Source organism: Pinus tabuliformis, chromosome 4_1 (genome assembly GCF_031772625.1).
Source record: "Pinus tabuliformis cultivar Carrire ecotype Pingquan chromosome 4_1, CPIR1, whole genome shotgun sequence".
In the NCBI taxonomy this organism is placed as follows: domain Eukaryota; kingdom Viridiplantae; phylum Streptophyta; class Pinopsida; order Pinales; family Pinaceae; genus Pinus; species Pinus tabuliformis.
The window spans coordinates 354,898,865-354,920,336 of record NC_142303.1 but is presented as its reverse complement, the minus strand read 5'-3'; the positions used below and the strand labels follow the sequence as shown (position 1 = coordinate 354,920,336).

At 37.6% G+C, this 21,472-nt stretch overlaps 1 long non-coding RNA gene and 1 pseudogene across 2 annotated transcripts; both read left to right on the top strand.

Annotated features, from left to right (window-relative positions):
• The first annotated feature begins 5,764 nt into the window (after positions 1-5,764).
• LOC149175745 (uncharacterized) lies at positions 5,765-13,398 on the top strand (annotated as a pseudogene). Its single transcript, XR_016258021.1, has 5 exons — positions 5,765-6,632; positions 6,795-6,956; positions 11,879-11,942; positions 12,135-12,391; positions 12,541-13,398. The product of XR_016258021.1 is annotated as an uncharacterized LOC149175745 (transcript).
• Positions 13,399-13,417: 19 nt separating this feature from the next.
• Positions 13,418-17,879, top strand: LOC149175744 (uncharacterized). The gene is made up of 4 exons (XR_016258022.1): positions 13,418-13,731; positions 14,475-14,619; positions 14,729-14,843; positions 17,545-17,879. It is a non-coding gene; the product is annotated as an uncharacterized LOC149175744 (long non-coding RNA).
• Positions 17,880-21,472: the final 3,593 nt, after the last annotated feature.

The window sequence follows — 21,472 nt, the reverse complement described above, 5'->3', positions numbered from 1 at the left end:
CCCCCATCATTAGTGATTATACAAAAAAGACTCTCTATGGCCTTACCATTGATTTTCATACGGTTCACCACAAGGAAAGATTCAACCTATTTTAAGGGGCAGCAAAATCCATTAATGTCTTTCACACAAATCGTTAATGAAGTAATTATATATATCCTCGTGAAGGTGTGTGTGTAGACATATATACATATATATAGTTGTGTACAAATATGAAGGCAATAGTAAGCTATATTAAAGACATAGAAGAGTATGGACAGAAACATCAAATTGAAACTACTAAAAAAATTAAAAGCCTTCTGTTTACAACATAATTAACTTTTATTGATGCCTACCTTTGAATTGACAGAACCTTCCCATGCCAAAGGATTGACAGTCACTGACTTCACTCCTGCACCGATGCCTGAAGCAGACAAATTGAAATCAGAAACGTATCTAAATTCAAACCTGCTATGATATTTCAGTGGTAGAAAATAGATATTGAAATACCAGTGTCATAAAACCCATCTTTAATTGTAGTTGCAACATTTGCAACTACTTGTAGGCCCGAAGAGAAATGTCTATTGATAGTCCTGAGTGACTCTTAACAGGTAGTCTCTACAGAGATGACATGGTAAGCAACATGCAATTGTCACAAAAACTCAGGCATCCAACAAGAAAATAATTCATTTGACACATGAAATGGTAGGATATACACCTGGGAATCCCGCATAAAAAGTAACCATCCTGCACTTACTGGCACGTTGAGAGCCAAGTGCAATAACAATACCCACTACTATATGACAAACTTAAACTGGATTAAGTCGAGTCTTGTCAATCAATGCAAGCAGGAACCTAGAGAACATTTAGAGACGGATATGTGCACTCATGCTTCATGGACCATAATGTTTAAGAGGAAAATTTACAAACTGCATAAAAAATCATCAATCGATTTATCAGTGTAACCACTAATCCATACTTTCAAAAAATGAGAAAGAAAGTCATCAGCAAAGTGTATCCTTAAATCTTACACATTTAGCCTTGCAAATAGGGGTATTTGCAAAAGTGACAATGGGATAGAGAAAAACCAGGTGTTGGTCAACTAATCAACAAAAATTAAGAACTCTAAACTCAATTAGCCACATAAAATGCAAAGCGTTGGAAGAGATTTCTTCAAAAACAATCAACTAAGCTGGAAAAGAATGGAAACTTACACAGAAATGACAACATCATCACCAAAATCAGTAACCCTTTCATAGGAATCATTGTCTCCAACAGCATATAATGAAGCCTAGTCGAAAGAAATTAATGATCGTTGTTAAACATATTCTCTTGCTAGAAGAGCCATGTGTTAAATCTACTCAACATAGTCTCGACTCTCTTCTAATGTAAATCATAAAAAATACATTTTTAATATTATATTTATGGTAAAACCAAATTAACAACTGCCCAAAACAAGGTTACAACTAGTCTATAGCTAGTGGTTTCTTGCCCATGATATTATGCCAGTTATATTTGGATGGAAAGAAGCCTATAAATAGGCTTATTAGTCTCCATTGTAGTGTGCCAAGGGTTGATCAAATGTGGGCTCCCCGGTCGTGAGTTGTAAAGGGCCAAGGGTTTACTAGCTTGGCCAGGGTTTCATGGAATTCCATTTGCTGGGTTTTACCCTAGAGTTCGAGTTTTCCTAGGGTATTTCTTGGGGTTGTTAGTGTGTGTGATTGCTTCTATATTGTGTTCTTGTTAGTGTGTGTTATTACTTCTATATTGTTTTGATGATTATGTTTATTTACCTTGCCTTTTATACATGACATCAATTAAGTTGAATCTGACATAAGCATCCATTAACCCCCATACAATAGAACCTCAAGCATTCCCAATCCATCAACACATTCAAACATATAGCATCAAATTTATCATTTGAAAACAATATCAACTACCACAACCATTGCATAGAAATCTATGAACAATAGTTTTTCACCCAAAAACTCCACAAAACACAACACTCACAACTCCTACCCCAACCCCCACCCAGACTAAATTTAAAAAAGAAAACAAAAATAGGAAAGGCCAATATGTAAGCATAGAGTAGAGTTCACCATATTTTGTATTTCAAAGAATTCTCATTAAGTATCCATTTGTATGGATTACTTTAAATTTCCTTCTAGTTTTACAATTCCATTTAGGCTTTGACAAAATAGACAGTCGTGCAGGTTAGGGCTGCCTAGTCTTTAGGGCACACACAGAGTCAAATTTTTTCCTTTCACTCCCCTCCTTTTTAGTAATTTTGTTGAATTATTTTGGGTAGTGCCAAACATGGTCCATTAGACTAGAGCCATATATAATCCTAAAAATTAACTGTAACACTTAATAATTCGCAGAAAACCATAGCGTCAAATTGCACCCAATAACGAAAATAAAATGAAAAGGAGATAAAGGATCCAATTCCATTTTGAAAAAGCAAAACACCTTGTATGAAGTTAGGTTCTAATGTAATTCCTAAAACTTATGTGGAAAAACTCATCAAAGTTGAAAGAACAATAATCCTGTAATTAAATTTAAAAATGAAGAAACCTCTTCATATTTTGATTGTGAATACGATGGCTTGCAACCTTGGCTCTCATCCATCATTACTGAAGAGTCTGGCTCTGATGTTTGCTACACACCCTTGACTCTCTTAGATAGTTGAACTACCAATACCTTGGTCAAGATTGAAATGGTTTAGTCTATTATTAATATTCAGGTTGTCATCTGTTATGTTGTCCTCCAGGTCTATGATTTTTCCATATGTGAATTTTGCATCATTATCCTCTATGAGCTTAAGGAAAAGAGACATTAATTGACATTTTATTTATGAAAATAAAGGAAAATAGGAGAAAAGGGAGATGAAAGTTCATAGGTTGCATGTGAGGAGAAAATTGAAGGAAAATAGAGGAAAATGAAGAAATTTGAGGCATCAATAATAAAAAGGCATCAAAGCATCAGTTTGGGGCATTTTGTCAGTTTGGCTTTGGAGTTAATGTGTGAAAGAGAAGAGCACCAAGATGAGAAAGCAAGCAAGCAAGCAAAGGAAGGACAAGGAAAGCAAAGGAAGGATAAGGACAAGCAAGGAAGAGTTGGATCAAGTGGCTTCAACAAGAATACTTACAGGTAACAGGTGGCAAGTGTGATTTCCTAGCTAGTTTTGGCATACATGGTACATGTATGTGTGTATTTGGTTCTCTTGTTGTCATTGACATGGGTTTTGTCAGGTGTGACATTGGTTTCAACGTTGCCTTTCCATTTCTAGATAGCCACAGTATGATGGGATTCATTCTTGGTTGAGCCTTGGACTGTCGGAAGGTTTTGGATCTGGGTGAGGTGGTCTGAGGAAAATCCCAAGGGTTGGGGATGGAGATGTTTTTCTCCGACTTCCCCTCAACAGGCGGGTGGAGACAGGAAAATTTCTCAAGGGATGGTGAAGGAATTCTGAAGCATCCAAGCTTAGTTTGGTTTTGTGATCTCGAGACCAGTTTAGGTGAGATCACTGTAGTGTGAGGGTGGAGGTGGGTTAACCTCTAGATTCCCTTGGTTGTTTATGTATTGGTTTATCCCATGAGATCCCACATTCATGCTTGGAATATGGCACGAAGGTGATTGGCTGAAAGAAACATTTGGTCCAACCCAATCTATGGTAGGGTGGTACATGGAAGTCCCTCACTTGGTTAGCTTTTGCATATGTCAATAAGAGCTAATTTCCTCTTGTATTTTATCAGTAAATGTGCTTGTTATGATGTGGCTTTGATGGTTGTTTTACCATTGTTATTATTCTGGTTATAAGCATGGTTTTATGACAGATTCTAGTTATAGCTCTTATCATGTTTTGATTGGTAAATGAATGGTTATTGAATTCATGACCTAATAGATGCTATGACAAATATTGTGGGAGGGCATTAGACCTTCTCGATGATTCTCATATAAATTTCAGATCTCTATGTTCATATATGCATTCATGACCTGTATATTTCATGTTTGCCATGTGTTTCGACGAAATGTCTGTCATGGTTAGGCCTAGTTAGGTCAAGTTCTTGTCTAAGTTTTGTGTTAATGGCTTTGTTTTAGTGTCATTTATCATTCTGGAAAGTTCTATCAAGTTCTGGGGTGAGATTTGGATCTTAGCCCTGAAAAAGTGGCTCAGATTTTGGGGTGCATGCACAAAACTGGGAATTCTAGACTACAATCGTCAGGAGGCAGGGTCATCCATGCGACTGGAGGGTTACAGTCATTGGCTTGGCTTGTTATGCAAGCGAATGAGAGTCCATATCACTAAAAAGGCAAGTTAACTTAGGGTTATGGCACGTGGAGTGGTTGTTTGGCTCCTGGGGGTCATGTAGCTTCCGAGGAAGGTCAGTAAAGTTATGGTTTGTCAATTCCACTTCCTTAATTGTACTTAGGAGGTTGAGTAATGTCATAGTAGCCCCCCGCTCATGTTTACCCCGACAGGCTAGTGAAGGTGGGTAAATGTGGGAGGTGGCATTACATCAAAAGCTTTGGGTCTACAAAGCTTAGAAGCTAAGTAGCGCACAAAGTTTGCTCATAAGCTAATCACCAACACCATATGCTTGAGGGAGGAGGAAGACAAACTAGTCTAGGCAAGGAATCCCTTTGGTAGTTTTTGCATGATCAAACTTGGTTATGAGGTAATGTTTTCTATGTTGCAGAATTAGAAATCTCCATGGTGGTGAAGGAAGGTCCAAAGGATAAGAGCTCCTTTAAAGTGTACATTGTTTTTTTGGATGGTGCTCTCAAATAAAGTCATTACTTAAGATAACTTTGAGAAATATTCCTTTGAGGGTCTTGGCTAGTGCCCATTGTGTTGAATCTTTAGAGAAAGTGTTTCATATGTTGAGTGGTTGTGATTTCTTGATTGAGGTGTGGGATGTTGCAATCACTGTCACTGGAGCCATTGCCTCTTGGAGAGGTGAATTCTTAAAAGACAATTTCAAATGCTAGTAGGAGAACAAAAGTCTTGAAGAATTTGAGGCATTGTTGGTTGGTTGGGCCATTTAGAAATCATCAAATGAGTATGAAGATGTGATGATCTCCCCATCGCAAGTTTTCTTTGAAATTAAATATGTTTTTGGTGGATATAGGAAGGAGATCAAAATGAAGGCCCGAGTGCGAGTTTGGTTAAGAGGGATAAGTCTATGCCATTAGGGTTTTTCAGCAATGTTTCTTAAGGAAATCCAACGAAATGTGTAGTTGGTGGAGTCCCATTGGTGTTAGAACAACACTCATTACCCTTTTCTTGTGGATTGGTCTAGAACCATTAACATGATTGAAGTGAAGAGAGTGTCATTTCTAGTAGAGATTGTTATGGAAAGAAGCATTTGGAATGCTCAATCGATTAGAGTAAGCATTCAAACTTGCTTGGGATCATTTCATTTCAGGGGTCAAGGAGATTTTGCGCAAATTGGAGAACTTCCTTAGTGAACTTAAATTCTATCAAAGAAAACCATGAGTGTCCTAACAAGCCTACTAAAAATCACAAAGTACATAAAATCCCAAGAGGATATAACATCGGTTAGCATTAGTTTCTTGGCATTGTCTTTTCAACAAGAGAATTGTTGGAAGATTGGGCCAGAGCATCATCAATTTGAATGAGAAAAAGATTGAATTGCGAATGAGAAAATAATTAAATTGCAAAAGGCCAATAACAAAAAACTAATAATCCCATATAAAAAAATATAAGTTGATTTTTAGAATTATAAAACTCGATATTCTCTTCTTACCCTTGTTTTGTGTCGAATAGAAAACTGGCCCTGATTCAAATCTGGTGAATTTTTCACAATACCCGTGTCGGATTTGTAGATAACGAACTGCAAGTCCGACGAGAGTTTACATAGCTTTCAAAACAATTTGCCCGGATGAAAGCTACAATTCGACGAATTTCATGACTTCGGAGAGCTATCAAATCAATCCAAGCAGATACAATCTACAAATCTGACAAAAGTCGTCCTCAAATTTAACAAAATTTAATCACCAAATGCCAATAAAGAAAAGTCGAAACAAGGCCTTGAACGTTTACCAGTTCTCCGCATCCCACCGTTCATAGTGGGTGACTCGGCGATCGACTTTGAAACATTCCAAATTCAAGTGGGTTTATTACTCTCTCTACGGTGGGAAGTTCGAAGACCGATTATATGAAATCCAATCCTTTACTGCCCTCGATGAAGGCAATGGAACTAGGCCTAACCTCATCTCAGAAATTCGTATGGATGCCCACACTAAAGGTCTGGATGCTCTATCCCTCACAACCTTCGTCGACCTCCGCACATTCCGAATCTCGCTCAACGCACCAATCCAAGCGCAAATTCTCCGACGACGACGTCAATACGGAGTCCTCATCCAAACCCCCCAAAATACCCCACAACCATCATCCTGCCCGATATGCATCCACCAAACCCAACTGGTCGCCTGCATCAATTCTGTGCAAAATGCATTCAGACATGGAGATCATTGCAGCGCAAATGCCCGCTGTGCAAACGGGAATTTGACGGCTGGTTTTACGACATACAGGGACCCGGAAATTACAGGGAAAAGCGTCTGTTGCCCTTGGCAGAGGCACCCGAACCGTCTGTTAACGGAAATGGTCAGAGGGAAATGGATTCCCAGAGGTAGCTTGTGGGGTTTAATTTGTCATTCTCGGGGTTGTCTGCTTGAATCTCGTCGATTTATTGAAGATGCAGATGCCCTAACTGTGTTTTTTCCTTATTTTTTATAAAGGGAATAAAGGATTTAGGGTTTGATGTTTCTGGATTTTCCATTGCTTGAAACAGATCATTGCAGTATGCGAGAGGCCGGATTTTGGACAATCAGAGGCGCACGAGGCCACTGCCACGACGACGTTTTTTTGGGCATTCCAGATTTGTTTCGGCTGCAGAGAAACGCAGGCTTGAAGAGGCAGGTGCTGCCGAAAAGGCCCTGACACGGCGAGCCAGGTATTTTCCAATCCATTATGAAGAATTTTGCAGAATCGACGCCTTAACAAAACAAAGATAATGATGGCAATTTATGGCTATTCTGATATTTGATAGCCACTAACTAAGTGTTTGGTAGTATAACGTATATCTCAAATTTTCAGTTATTCAGAAAGCTTCAGTCGATAATCGGTAACACCTAGCCTCTTTTCGAGGGACACAGGAACACTGTAGAGCCTTGGGATTTGGAGAGTGCTGCAAGTCATCAAGACTGCTACGAATAAAATCATTAGCAGAACACGATGATAAAAAAAATTGTGAGCGTCTAGTGTGCACATCCCAAGCCACGATGGGACAATATTGTTCTGATGAATGCTGGCATTCTATGATCAATGCCTAGGTCGGGTCAACCTGCAGAAATTGATGCGTTATATTCAACAATGCAACCAAGTAGTTAGCCTTTTTTTCTTCTGAAGAATAGATGTAGCCAATTAGATGAAGGATAGCACTCGACGGTGTAAACTGGTGAGGATGTGGGTTCCTAATAACTGGTGAGAGTTAACCTCAACTGGTTTAGGTTTTAATCCCAGCGTTTTGGTGTCTGCCGCTTCTCTCATCTACCTGTAAATCACGAGAGCAACACATCCCAGCTGATCGATCCCCCTGAAATGGTGTGTTTCTTTTAAAAAGACAGGCATGAGCTAGATATTAGCCCTCTTTCATCTACCTGTAAGGTGTTTTTGTTAGAAATACAGGGACGAGTTACATTTTAGCCCTCAGCTTTGTCAGTTCAACATCAAAATCCATCCATACCACTGCAATTTATACGGTATTATATTTCTTCCATTTAACATGCCACAATTCCGTCATAATTTTACTTATGAATGCTGGTATTTTCATTGTCTAAGGAATACTGCACTGCCCAACCAGCAGAAATTCATCCATTACGTTCAGCAGTGCAACCTAGAAGATTTTATATCAAAAGAACAGTTGCAGTCTTTAGGTTGAGAACAGGCAAAGGGTAGCATAAAATGGGTGCCAATTAGGAATATCAGTATTCGACTCCCCACAATATTGGGCAATGATAAAGAATTGCTTGAAGGTCAAACTATGAAAAGTTAAAATCATATGTTTCTGGAAATGTCTCCTTGAAGAGTAAATTTCCCCCAGGGACGCAGCTAAGCAGTTGGGGTCAGGTGCAAGTTCCAGGTGACTTTGATGAAATGGTACATCCTGTCACATCAGCTTAGCCAAACAGAAGTGCTTGTGATGAGTGGTTTCTCCTCGAGAACAAGTGGGTTGCTTGTAGTTCCTGGTCTCTTTGGCTAGTTGTAATGCTTCTAATGAGTTTAAAGGAAGCACTTAAAAAGAGAACCACTGATACACCTTGGAAAAACAACCAGCTGGGGGAACATCATGAAGTTAATAGCTAACTTACATTAACTACGTTACAGAACTGCAGAGGGATTATTTCAAGATACTTTGATAAAAATAAAATATGCAAACTGGGTTGTAGAAGCAATGTTGAAAATGAAAATACCTAATTCTGCACTGCTCTGTTGACATTGACGTGTATAAATTTTAAAGACAACTGATAACTGTCTTCAACAATTCTAAAGTGAGTATCTTTTCCAGCCTTCCAAATTGAGTATGTTCGGAAGGCAACAGGAGACATAATATGTTGGAGAAAAGGGCCTTCCTTGGTCCCCTGGCATGTATGTATCTTACCCAAGGACGAGAGTGGTTTGGGTCATATTGATGTTGCTTACCAGGTTAAAGCCTCCGCGGCCAAATGGTGGTGTGATGCTTCGATGTTATGGTCCCTTGGCACGTAGTGTTAAGATTTAGGCCTGTGCAGATGCCACACACTAACGGTCCATGGCCGATTCAATATTTGTAGCATTATTGCCTTGGTCTTTTGTTTAGATTTTGGTGATCCTTCATCGTTAAGAGCATTTGTGTTGCCTGAAGTTATGTGGCTAGATGCCTGGACTGGATTTTTTCTTGTAGCGGATGTGGGTGGGGCTTACCTTTCGTTCTATCTGGAGCTGGAATATTAAGGATAGTTGTTCAGCTGAAATCCCTCAATTTCAAGCCTTGAGATTAGGTATAAAGTGTGTGTTTCTGTGGAAGGAACTTGGGATTCAGATTCCAGGTCTTGGACCAAGTGGAGTGCACTGGTTCACCAATAATCTGTTCTTGATTCAGACAGATAAACTATTTTTGAACTACAATAGGTCATACCCTTTGAAGAGATTTATAAAATCAATAATCAGATCCAGGGGCCGATTTGGAGAGATTGGTATTGGCCTTTGATTAATCGAATCCAAGTGTATGAATCTAAAAGACTGTGTATGCTGCTGCATAATAAGGCAGGCCTTTCCCCTACACTGAATGCAAGATGGACTTATTTAAACCCTGAAAATGGCTGGTTTGAGAGACATAGTGTTTAGCCTTTCACATCTCCTATAATCTGTGGGGTTTTGCTTGGCTAATTATCTACTAGGTTTTGTTAACAAAAGCATGTTTAACTAAAGGTGGCTTTGCAGATGATCAATTTCCTGTTTGTAGTAAGCTGGAACTTCTAAAACAATTATGTAGGACTGCCAGGTAGCTCACTGAATGCAAGATGGACTTATTTAAACCCTGAAAATGGCTGGGTTGAGACTCAGAGACATAGTGTTTAGCCTTTCACATCTCCTATAATCTGTGGGGTTTTGCTTGGCTAATTATCTAGTAGGGTTTGTTAACAAAAGCATGTTTAATTAAAGTTGGTTTTTTTTTCCGAAGAAAAAAGCGAAACTTTTTATTAAGAAAATAAAAAGTTACATTCTGTAAGCTTTGAGCAATCTGATGGCTCAATTAAAGGTGGTTTTGCATATGATCAATTTCCTGTTTGTAGTAAGCTGGAACTTCTAAAACAATTATGCATGATTTCCAGGTAGCTAGAAAGTGGTGGCATGAAATTGAGCAACAAATTCATTCAATGTTACAAGGTAACATTCATTGGAGAGCTGCCTTGCTAGGGATTCAAATCATTTGGTATTTTAAAGTTTAAGCCTTCATCCTCAGGGTTCCTTCCCTTTATTCACATTAAAAATGAGATGTAAGTGCATTTTTGAGAACAGTGATAGTTCTGTACCTCTTTTCTTAGGATCTAGTGAGAACAGGTAAGTTTCAGCCACTGGCTAGAGGTCTTCTTTGGATTAGAGATTCTAAGAAAACTATTGTTTTAGCTTATTCGGATCTGATTTCAGTCCTAGTAGCACTAACAAAGACTAAGTGAGAAAATTGACCAGAATCAGCAAATGGAGTTGTTGGACTTATCAGTGCTCTAGTCTTCTCATTGAACTTTGAGCAGTTGATGTAATTCTACCCTGATATTTGTATCTCAGTTTGCAGTCAGTGCTGAGGTATAATAATGGAAGTTAATGATAAGAAATATATGTAGCACTCTTGGATGTTCCCCATCCTCTTAACTGACTTTCAGCTTCTCTGAAACTCCTGCAATGCCTCCTCATGATGTGTGTTGGGGAGTTTTCTTGCTTTGAGAAGTAAGACAATGACTTCAAGGTTGTAATTATCAACTTTGCAATCTCAGTTTAAGATGCCTTTGTTGAGGTTGAATTTAGCAATGTAATTTTCATGAACTCATAGTTTGTTCATGAAAATTTGTGCTGCTATGTCTGTGAACGGTTATGGCTGGATGAAAATACCTGTCGAGGTTCCAGTCACATCATGAATGAAATAATGTCATGGTACTTATGTTCAATTTACAACCAGAGAAGATAGGAAAATCACATTCGTTAGATGGGACCCATGTTGCATAGAATTGTTGGCTGGTAGCTGGAAAGATGGTTGTGGAAATAGTTCTTATAAGTTGTTACCAGTCCATTGATTAAGATCATCGTGATGACATTAATATCCCCATCCCATTCTCTCTTATTTTGTACTTTGTTTTCACTCTTGCATGCTTCTCTGATTTCTTACCCCTTGCTCTTCCTTCTGTGTTCCTTGAAATATTTTTAATGAAACCCTTTTCTATCATTTACCCTATTATCCAAATTTTCAGAATCTGGTCCCCTTTTAGCCCTTTGCTATTTTGCTATTTCAGATAACATTTCTTATCCTAAGGTTTGCTGGACTGTATTAAGAAGCTGGAAATAAAGGTGCATTGCTAGGCTTAAATATGCCTGTAGGAGAAAACAATGGTGTACAAGGGAGGCATTCAACACTTTGTTACATAACCCCATTCTATTATTTGGTGCTTTGTGGAGAATTTTCTGCGATCTTAGTTCCAACTTCTAGAGATTCTACCAGGCCTAAGAAAACTAAAGAATTGTGAGTTCAGTCAGTGAGGTTATCCATGGTCCAGCAAACATCAAGGACCGAATGAGTAAAAGATAGAATCTCTCAATTTGGCAATGAGTCAAATATCACTATTTTCCAGGAACCACCACCCGAATCAAATTGGGGTTTTGTTTCTTCCTCTACAATAATAAATACTAACGGTTTTAATTAAATTATTCCAAGATGGAATATTGCATGATTTTATTTCCGGATTAATAAATAGATGGGCATAAATCATCTGTTGGTATTCTTTTTTTTCGTAAGTTCAGCAACGGTGAGGCTACATCATGGTCATGTCCAAGAATAACACCCGAATAGGGCGGGGAATTGAACCAGTGACTTAACATCTAGGAGTGCCTTAACAACACACCCGATCACTGTCTATCCAAGACCATGTGGACCATCTGTTGGTAGTCTTATTTCAAGAACATTATTTTGTTTTCTAAGAAGTTGATTGCATTTAGTGCAGTGATAAAAAACTAAATTCTGTGCACACTTAGTTTCAATCTGTTGGCCCTTTGCCTACGTACGTTATTATCTGTTAAGATGATTATTTTTTTTGCCTTGATAATCTGCTTGCTATCTTTTTGCAGCATATACAGAAAGGACCTAAGAGCTATTCCACCTCGTCTTCAAAATAGAACTAATATGAAGCAGGTCATACAGTCTCTTCTTTTATCATTAGTTCGTAAATCAAATTATGAGATTGTGCAAATTCTCTTAGAATTGACAGTATATTTTTCTAGAATTGCTTGATGCAATGTTCAGTTCCTGTCAATAAACTTTTAGGTTAGACGTTTTCTGTGGAAAACGTAGAAGATTCACGCTAATTATTGTTATCCCATCCAGAACAATACAGATGAATTGAATGAAAGGGCTAGAATAGAACGCCGATTGGAACCTTGGATTCGTCGGGAACTGGAGGCCATCCTTGGGGACCAAGATCTGACAGTCCTTGTTCACCTTGTGCTTTCTCTTTGGTTCTCCAGACTCAGGAAACAAGAAGGGATGCGGAATTTGATCCCCTCAAGCAATGAAGATGAGTTTATGCAACAGTTGGAGCCATTTTTAAGTGACAAGGCAAATGCTTTCTGGCATGAACTGAGGTATAAGTGTGCACCTCATTTTGGGAAGTACAAACTTGATGCACGATGGTATAACTTGTGCGTTTGAGGCATCTGTGTTTGTTACTGGGATTTTGTGATAGTCTTTGTTGTTTCAAGCTGCTTACACTAATGGAAAAAATTTAATACAGGTGCTTTGCAGAATCTCCGTTCACAATGAGTGCATATGATTCTATAGTAGAGTATCAAAGACCTTTTATTAAAAGTGCAGATCGTAGATAGATTATGGCATTCAATGTGCACCTATCATGAGGAGCAAACTATCTGGTCACTTTGGTATGTGCATCTACTGAGAAGTCATGTACAAAAGAAAAGCCTGGCGAATATTTCTATGGAGATCTGTGGTTTGATCACTTGTTGAGAGTCAAGATAGCTCTTACGTGAACCAGTGCCAGTAATGGTGTTCTGGCATAGTCCCTGATTAGCATAAGCTCAATTCCATAGCTTTGTTGTCATGCTTGAATAATGGTTGTTTTTACTAGTTTGTGGTTATTATTTTTGGAGCCAATTTGGTGCCGTCAGTGGAAGACAAATATCAAAGAAAGTTTCATGATTGTCAAGCTTCCATAGATTTTATTTGATAAAATCACAGGCTTGTCTGTAATTGATGAATCGTCTGTCATGTATCTATCTAAGCTCTTTTTCTTAGGTCATTGATGAAGCTCTCTTTGTATTAACATGTTTGATGAAAATACACTATTCTGAAATGATTCAAATCCTCTTTACACTCGAATAAGTGCTTCTTCCTAACAACTCTTTGAGTTAGGTGTCTAGTAGTTGTTTTTGGTTTTGCTACTTCTATCCCCTTCACAGGATTTAGAGATTTTGTATCACTATAGGTAGTCATATATCTTGGTCGAATTGACAGAGTATCTGCAAAGTGGGCGAGCAACAGAGAAATCTGATGTGTACAGCTTTGGAGTTGTTCTGCTAGAGTTGCTTAGCGGCAAACGACCAACAGACCAATCATTTGTAATCAAAGGTTTGAATGTTGTTGGATGGGTAAGTTATATTTTCCTTTCCCCATAGTAATAATAATTTAATTTTATATTTATCATTGTATCATAATAATGATAATTTGATATTAAAATAGTTAGTTATGAAAATTTATTTGATTAGACAGCTGCATTTCTAATGGAGTGTAGAGAGAATACAACTTCATTGATATAATAGAATAGAATACACTCTCATTGATATTTATCTCTATTTCAAATGCAGGTGAACACACTACTGAGGGAAAATAGGCTGGAAGAAATTGTTGATACACGTTGTGATTACACTTGCAAAGAAAGCATGGAGGCTGTTCTGCAAATCATTTTGAGGTGCATAGCTTCCAATCCTCAAGAACGTCCAACAATGAACCAAGTTGTTCAAATGCTAGAAGCAGAGACTATGTCTCCATGCTCTAGTGACTTTTATGTATCTAATTCAGAGTGACGGGATGAATTCAATCCCAGGCTTTCCATACCCATTTTGGCAACTAACTTCTCATTTCCAGGCTATTGGCCATAAACTCTTTACGCTCTCGGTTTTTTTGTTCTGGTTTGCTTGTATATATTACCCATTTTGGCAACTAACTTCTTTTCTCGGGGCTATTGGCCATAAACTGTTTACATCTTCACTTGTTATGTTCTGGTCCTGCTTGTTGTATATATTTGGGGGTCGGTGGCTCCCTGCAGATAAATCACTCGGTACTTTTGAGCCTTAGACTAATAGTGGCAGAGTATTATGTTATAATGCCAAGCCTTTCAATCACTTTAAACGAAGTTAGTCAGGTATATTTGTATGAGTAGGTATTTTTCATAATCAAATGTGAGTTTTACTTTCAATTGATATAATAGTTTTTAACAACAGCAAATCTTTTTTCAATTCAGCATTTTTAAGCCAGGCTAGATTTGACCAACAGACAATCAACTCTTGGCAACATTTTCCATTGAACATATAATTTTCTCGAGAATACATCATTCACTGGCACTGGATTTCCGGAATCTGTAATTATTTCTTCGATAACACATTTCTATTGGCCAAATTTTCTCAACAAAACATCCATATTGGTTGAATGTAGGTAGTAACATCCATATCGGAAGGAGAAGCAAAATTACAAACGTACGACTGAGGGCTTTTACGGAGGAGCAGGAAGCCCTAGTTAAGAAATCATGGAATGCCATGAAATCAAATGCTGTCGAACTAGGGTTTAAGTTCTTTCTAAGGTAATTTTGTATTAGCAATCGCGGAAATCTCTTTGTTCCCTGCAACAAATCTTCTTCCATAAAACCATAAAAAGTCATTGAGTTATGCAAAACGTTTATTTGGTTACAGAGTGTTTGAGATTGCGCCTTAAGCCAAATGGCTATTCACATTTTTACATGATACTGACGCCCCGATCGAAAATAATGCAAAGATTAAGGCACATGCTCTTACAGTGTTCAAAATGGTAAGACTTATTCTAGTTTTGAAAATAGTAATTTTATTAAGATTATTGTCAATGAGTGTAGCGAGGATTATTTATATAAAGTTTAAACTTGCTTATGTTAAAAAACAAAACAGGGGCCCACTTCTTTACTACTATGTCTGTGCAATAGATTCTTGCCTGTGTTGGGATTTTGGCTTTTTTTTGTATATGGTCTATCTTGCACAGACACAGAAGTAAAGAAACATATGCAGAGACAGAAATAGTTACAACAAGAAGTATTATATGTTCAATAGTGCTTCTTAGATGCAGTGACAAAGACTCTTTCTGCATCTAAGAAGCACTCTGAAAAATATATTAATTATTGTTGTAACTGTTTCTGTTTTTCCATATGTTTCTTTACTACTGTATCTTGCAATATATACACTGTACAAAAGAAAATCACAATCCCAAGGCATGCATGGATCTATTGCACAGACACACCAGTAAAGAAATAAAACGACAAACAAAAAGTTCAGGATTTCCTCATTATAATAAAATAAAATAAGTTACAAATTTAAGAGGTATAAGAGGAGAAGAACTAATAATAAAGATGTAAGAATATTTGCAAGAGGAAGAACTCACAACCACAATGGAGAAGAAACCGGCTATTGTCATAAAAACAAAACATTGTTTTAATTTCTTTGTAAGCAGAGAGGCGGTAGTTATACTCATGAGTCATAACCATAAATGTCATGTCCAAGGTCAAACGTATGAGAAATTGCATATAAAATGTCTATTGTCAAAAATATGGTATTATGCAATTGAATGCAAAAAAACAATTTGACATAAATAAGAAGAATACAATTTTTCCAACAGAAAATATGTATGAAAATAGTGATTTAATGTATATTACTTGCAATGTTGCAGAATAAAGTTTAAAAGAAGTGTGGTTTTTAAATAGTGGTTGTAAAAACAACATTACGTTTGCAAACATAAATGAATTTCCATAGCTAGAAGTCTTACCCATTGCAAAAGTATTTGTGATGTGTTTCCTTTGGTTCGTCATGGCTACAAAGTGTGTCAACATTTTAACTCCCAACAATTGCAAGCTTCTCAATGGGTGATCTTCCTCTTTATCTTTTTCTACTCATTGCATGTTGTAGCATGTTCATTTTTAGGGGGGGGGAACAAAAAAATTGTATCACAATTACACATAATTACATTGGTGTCCAACGGAGGGTTCTACCAAGACCTTTATTGCGTATTATCACTGGTTTACCTATCAAAGACCATTGCCTAAAAGATTCTCTAACCATTTGAACACAAACCATTAGTTCCTTAAGGGTGTGGACGGATCGGCAAAGTCTAGTTAGACACATGAGCTATGCCACGAGGTCAAAATCCAGGAGTAGGGTGGGTGCATCCCCATAAGTTGGCTCTGGCTTGCTGGCAAGGGCCATGATAAAAAAATTTGCATTTGTCCTTTACTAGCCATGCCAAGATCTAATCCTTAGGTGCCTTTGCTTCAAGCATTCCTAGATGAAATGTATAGATTCCTTTCAAATGGCCCTTTCTTCAACTTCTATCACCTTGACCAATGTTTTAGCATCAAATTTCTATTCAAAGCTTCATCTTGTTTAATTTTTGGGGGTATTGTTGTCAGACATGTAGAACTACAAGCCCCTTTGTGTCTAGCAAGAGTCTCAAAAACTCCCGAAAGTGGTTTCCTCTATGCACTATGTTTCAAACTAGATCAATGACTGCATTATACATATTTTAGATGTCTTTTGTTGTTCTTTTCAAAATAGGCTAGGGAAATAGAGGTAGGCGGCAATATTTCTCCTCCACCCAAAACAATGATAACTGTGCTTCCTACGCAATTTATTATGGTTGGTGGAGGAAAGTAGACCTCTTGCCTTAAATAAGAGAGCCCTGATTTAACATGACTCAGTATTCCCATACATCCACATGTCACACATTCTCTTATTTTCTTCCAACATGGAGTGCTATGAATTCTCACTTAAATTTTCTTTAGTCCAAAATGATCTCCTTAGTTACACTATCTAGTTCCTCATCTTATTGAACCATCTTCTTATGTAGGAAAACTTTATTACAAGAATCTTTGCAACAAAACCTCTAATTCTCATGACAAAACAAAACAAATCAAAATTAGTACTTGAAAGGTAGAACTTGAGAATGGCAAGCTATCTGTTTTGGATCTAGAGCCACAACAGACCATGGAAAAAAATGATGGTATTAATGAGTCTTCTTGGCAAATAAGCTCTAACTGTTAGACCACTGCCCAAATTTCAGTTATCTGCAATGGCAATAGTGACTCTAACTTTATTTGTATGAATAGCGACTTTGGCCATTGTCCTATTTGTTTCCTATGAATGATCTTGATTTTCAAACTCCAATTAGTTTGTTGTTAAATTAATTAAAGTTCTGATGACAAACTTATAGTTTTCAAAGCACTTTCCTATCTATTTTTTTGAGAAATTTTTTCTTTTTACTTTAGGTACTGTAGATTGTTACTGTGTGACATATGCTATGATATAATTGCTTGGATAAATAGATAGAAGTGTTGTACATCAGTGTTTTTTAGATCTAAAGAAACAGTGTTTCCAAATACAAAGTTTATTAATTAAGAACATCTTTTAGACTTCTTTGGTAAGTTATTATTATATTTCGGTAGGGGATTTTCTGTACAATGATATTGTGTTGTCTTTTTGGTTTCTGTTAGGTAACGATGGTTAATAAGGAATGTGTTATTGAGCAGCAGGCACACATCTTATTTTACCATCGACAGGAAACTCCGTGGTTTTCAAGTATGACAACAAAAACACAGATGTCAGTGGGATATCCAAAGTCAACGTTGGATGAATTTAATACTAATGATGATTTTGATTCCTTGCCAGATAAAAAATGTCACTAGTCAAATTCAAATAAACAGAAGCAGCTCAAGAATGAAGGCGAAGCTATTGCTTTTTGTCTTAGTCAATTTCTTTTATTTGTTGGTTGTTGTCATGTTTTGAGTGCAGACCTTGTGAAATTCCAAATTGCATGTTGGTTTATGTAAAGGGGTAATATATATATATATATATATCTATATATATATATATATATTATCATATGTCATTCATGGTTTTTAGAGATCCGTGTTACATTTGCACAAAAGTTTATATATCATTCAGATATCTAAACACCAAACAACAACAACATTGATATTTTTCTTTCACTCAACTTATAACATATTGCATTTGTCTTTATCAATGTTTTTTTCCATACGCTATCCACTTATGACATTTCCTTTGCAATATTTGGTGTATTTGCTAGTTATAAGTCATTTATAGATTATAAATGTCTTCAGAGTTTCACTTTTAATTGAGTATTCAACTGAACATATTGATTCTCTTGAACATAACTATTTTTCTTTCCACCCACTTTTAATAACTTTCATAACCATTAGGTTTCGATGTTGCTTTTCTTATTTAGTAAAACATTTCCGAGACTTTAAATTATTGAAAGACGTAGAATTTACAATTTATGAAGTTTCAAAGTCTAATTCTTTAAAGGGTGCTAGCTCAATGGAAGAGCACCTGCTTTACAAGCAGGAGGTTGGTGGTTCGATTCCATCGTGCCCTGACATTCATATGGAATGACGACGATCAATTTTTGGTGACAGAGGCTCTTTTGACCATCGCCAATGAGTTTTGGTGATATTTTTCGACCCTCACCAAAATATGAAATGGTGAGGTCAACAAACGCCACCATATATACGCATCAATAGTGACAACGCTTAAAGGTCCGTAATTATAAATTGTTTTTGTTCATATGAAATGGTGACGGTCGTTGTCCATCATTATAGTCATTATTCGTGACAGACCTTGAATGTCATTGCAACACCTATACTTCTGCAAATGCGGCTTTTGGTGATGGTCAACGAATGTCACCATATATATGCACCAATAGTGACGGCCATGAAAGATCTATCACAATAAATCGTTGTTGTTCATATGAAATGGTGATGGTCACTATCTGCCATTATAATCAATATTTGTGACGAACCTCGAATGTCACCATAACAACTATACTTTTGGTGACGCCACCTTTGGTGACGTTCAGTTTTTGGTGACGGAGGATATGGTCCATCACCATTGCTCATATGAAATAGTGATGGTCGCTATCCATCATTATAAATCATTATTAGTGACAGACTTTGAATGTCACTACAACAATTATACTTTTGACAACGCCACCTTTGGTTATGTTCACTTTTTGGTGACAGAGGCTATGGTCTGTCCCCATTGCTCATATGAAATGGTGACGGTCATTATCCGTCATTATAAATCATTATTGGTGATGGACTTTGAATGTCACTACAACACCTATACTTTTTGCGATGCCACCTTTGGTGACGTTCAATTTTTGATGAAGAAGGCTTTTTTCACTGTCACCAATGAGCTTATGGTGACATTTTTCGCCCCTCACCAATGTCATTTTTTTTTGTAGTGCCACTTGGTTAAGAACTCGGTCGCAGTGATAATATAATGCGCTCCCGTCTTTTTCTCTAGTGGATGAATAGGTCCAACGAAGTCAATCACCCACTTAACAAATGCTTGTAATGTGACCTATGGATTTAATGGGAGTGTACCCCTTCGCGACGGTCTCCATGTCCTTTGACACACATTGCACGCACTGCAGTATTCCTTGGAATTTTTATGTATTTTTGGCCACCATAGTCTGGGGCATAGGATCTTTTGCACAGTATCCTTACCTGCATAGTGTCCTCCGTCTACACCACCATGTACTTCTGCTAGAATACTTTGCCTTTCATATTTAGGTACATATCATCTAGGACTTCATCCGACCCCATCTTATATAGTTTTCCTACAATCACAAAAAAATCGGCAACCTTGACAACTAGTTCCTTCTTTTCTTGCGTCGTATAACCTTTAGGAGCTACGCCAGTAGATAAGAACTGAATGATGTCTACAAAATTCTTCTCCACAATCGTGACAACAAAGCGCTGTGCATCAGGGAATCATTACTCAATATTCATAGGCTCCTCGTTATTTTCGATCCGAGATAGGTGGTCTAGTCCAACATTTAATCTCACGGGCTTCACTATGATTTCAAAATCATATTCTTGGAAAAGGAACAACTACTTACAGATTTTCCCCTCCAACACAAGCTTATTCACTAGGTACTTCAAAGCATAATGGTCTGTGTACATCTTAAAGTGTGCACCTAGTAGATAATGCCTAAACTTCTGTAGTGCATAAACCATGGCCAAAAATTCGCGCTCTGTGATTGAGTAGTTCCTTTCAACCTTAGATAGTTTCCCACTGGCGAAGGAAATCGATATCTCTTTCCCTGGTTGTGTTAAGAAGGCTCCCAACGCTATGCTAGACGCATCCACATGCACATGAAATTCCTTCTCCCAATCGGGGAATACTAGGATTGGCGTCGTGACCATCTTCTCCTTCGGAGTATCCAAGGTTTTCTGACAATCGTCATCCCAGCGAAACGTAACATCCTTCTTTAACAACTTCTCCATGGGTGCAATGATCTATGCATAGGCCTTAATAAACTTCCTATAGTACCCAGTATGACCCAATGTTGCGTGTAGCTACTTTACATTCCTAGGGGCTCTAGATTAATATTGACAACAATCTTAGCAGGGTCTACCATCAATCCCTGCGTACAGATGACGTGGCCTAACAATATTCCATACGATACACAACGAATGCATTTCTTCAAGTTCAGATAGATCTGGTACTTCCTACAAGTATGCAACATTAAGCGCAGACTAGAGACATGCCTCTTAACTAGCCCAAACATTATACAATCGTCAAAGTAAACCTCCAAAAACTTGTGAATGAACTCCTTGAACGCCGCGAAAACCACCCTAGAGAAAATTGCAGGGACATTTTTTAGTCCAAAAGGCATAACTATATACTAGAACGACCCCCATTCAGTGGTGAAGGTAGTCTTGCTTATGTCTTCCGGCGCGATCTTAATTTGTCCAACATTCTGGAGAACTTCATCTGTAAATGGCGTAAGGAATGGATCATGGATGCATGCATCGTTTAACTTTCGCAGATCTATGCAAATCCTAATATCACCTTTTGTTTTCTTCTCTTAGACCACCATGGGACTAACCCAACCGGATTCTTCTACAGGCTTGATTATTCTAGATGCGAGCATTTTATCGAGTTCCTCTTGTACCTTGTATTTGGGGCTCAACCGATATGGGCACTGCTTAACGGGCTTCGCATCGAGTTTTAAATTGATCTTCATTACCCCCAAATCTCCTATTATCCCCTTCAAGTCAGAAAACTTGGTTGAAAATAACTCTTGATACTCACGTAGCAATTCAGCTACCTTATCCACTGTATCTTCATCTCAATAGTCACCAATGTTCGCGAATTTTGGTTCTACCTGTGAGTTAATATTCACATACTTTGGTGCACCGGTTGCGAAATATCAGGGATATTTGCACTAGGTCCCTCAAATTCACGTTGTCCTTCTGATTCGGGGATATTAATATTCCTCGGATCCTCATCAGCGTCTTCAATTGTAACATTGTAACATTCTAAAGCATGTTGCAGCTATGTACTCCAATCAGGGTGTACCCACGTGATAGGTTTGACGGGTGTTTGGAAGAT